Here is a 2,027-nt window from a genome sequence, read left to right as displayed (position 1 = left end):
ATTTTACAGATGAGGGAACTGAGGCACAGAGAAGTTAAATGACTTGCCCAAAGTCACACAGCTGACAAGTGGCAGAGCCGGGATTTGAACCCATCAACTCTGACTCCAAAGCCCGTGCTCTTTTCCACTGAGCCACACTGCTTCTCTTAACCCCTACAGTAAGGGGATGTGAGGGGGAAGAGGAGCCCGCAAAGGAGACTGCGAATGTGTGGCCAGAGAGATAAGCAGAGAACCAGGAGAGAACGGAGTCTGTCAAGTCAAGGCTGGATAATGTGTTGAAGAGAAGGGGATGGTTCACAGTGTCAAAGGCAGCTGAGAAGTTGAGGAGGATTAGGATAGAATAGGAGCCATTTGATTTGGCAAGAAGGAGGTCATTGGTGACCTTTGAGAGGGCAGTTCCGGTGGAGTGTAGGGGATGGAAGCCAGATTGGAGGGGGTCTTGGAGAGTTGGAGTTGAGGAATTTGAGGCAGCTAGTGTAGATGACTCATTCTAAGAGTTTGGAAAGAAAGGGTAGGAGGGAGATAGAGCTATAACTGGAAGGGGCAGTGGGGTCAAGAGAGGGTTTTTTTTAGGATGGGGGAGATGTGGGCATGTTTGAAGGCTGAGGGGAAGAGTCCACTGGATAGTGAGCAGCTGAAGATAGGATGGGATAGGATGAGTGATTGTATTAATATGGTAGCAGTTTGGATGGAGAGGTAAGGGCAGATTTTAGTGATGTTGTGAAGGTGGGACCGACAGGATTTAGTGATGGGCTGAATATGTTGAATGAGAGAGAGGAGTCAAGGATAACACTAAGGTTATGGGCTAGTGAGACAGGAAGGATGGTGGTGTCAGCCAGCCCTGGGATGGGGGAGGCAGTTTAGTTCCCAGTGATCTCTATACTTTTGGGGAGAAGCTTGGGCTTCAGCAGTAGAGTGGTGGGAGCAAAAGAGGTGCAGGGACTTATGGGGCAGACTTACGGGGAAAGTCAAAGGGAGGACAGGGTTTGGGTGGGAAGATAAGAAGTTTTGTTTTGGGCATATTAAGCTTGAGGTTTTGGGTGGACATCCAAGTAGAGATGTTTTGAAGGCAAGAGGAATCGTGAGACTGCAGAGACGGAGAGAGATCAGGGCTGGAGATATAGATATAACAGTTCGTTGGCTAAATCAATGATGTAAGATCACATCTATAATTTGTTTGATTGGAGTAGTTTAGTAGAGGATTATAATTTTACTCTGAATCTAGATTCCATGTCTTTTGTTGTGTCTTCACTCATCACAGCATAGAATAGATTATCAAGATTATCCCAACTACATAATTCTTTGTTTGAAGAGCAGGGGAATTGGAGCAATGGTCCAGTTCTTTTATTATCTTTGGAAATCTCATGATTCACACTAGATTTGGGCCAAATGAGGCATGGGCTAAGTTTGTCATCATGGGAAATACAATTCATCAGTTTCTGCCCAAAAGCATATTTCCAATCAGCCTCCTACTCACTTTATAATAATAATAATAATGGCATTTATTAAGCACTTACTACATGCAAAGCACTGTTCTAAGCATTGGGGAGGGTACAAGGTGATCAGGTTGTCCCACCTGGGGCTTGCATTTTACAGATGAGGTAACTGAGGCACAGAGAAGTTAAGTGACTTGCCCAGAATCACACAGCTGACAAGTGACGGAGCCGGGATTTGAACCCGTGACCTCTGACTCCTAAGCCCATGCTCTTTCCACTGAGCCATGCTGCTTCCCCAGATTTCTGCAAATTTCAATGAAATATCAACTAAATTTCATCAATATCTAAGGTATTTATTTTAAGACCAGGAATGCCAGCTCCTGAGTTAGGACCATTACATGAAGATGAGGAACGTTGACACTCCCTCTGGGCATAGGTGAAGACTACCTGGGTTCTTACCTTCACTCTGCCACTTGCCTGCTGTGTGAACTTGGGCAAGTCAGTTCACTTCTCTTTGCCTCAGTTTCCTCATCCGTAAAATGGGAATTTAATACCTGTTTTTCATCCTAATTAAAATGTGGGGTCTCCTGT

Source organism: Tachyglossus aculeatus, chromosome 1 (assembly GCF_015852505.1).
Source record: "Tachyglossus aculeatus isolate mTacAcu1 chromosome 1, mTacAcu1.pri, whole genome shotgun sequence".
In the NCBI taxonomy this organism is placed as follows: Eukaryota; Metazoa; Chordata; class Mammalia; order Monotremata; family Tachyglossidae; genus Tachyglossus; species Tachyglossus aculeatus.
Note: the sequence above shows the minus strand (reverse complement) of the source record.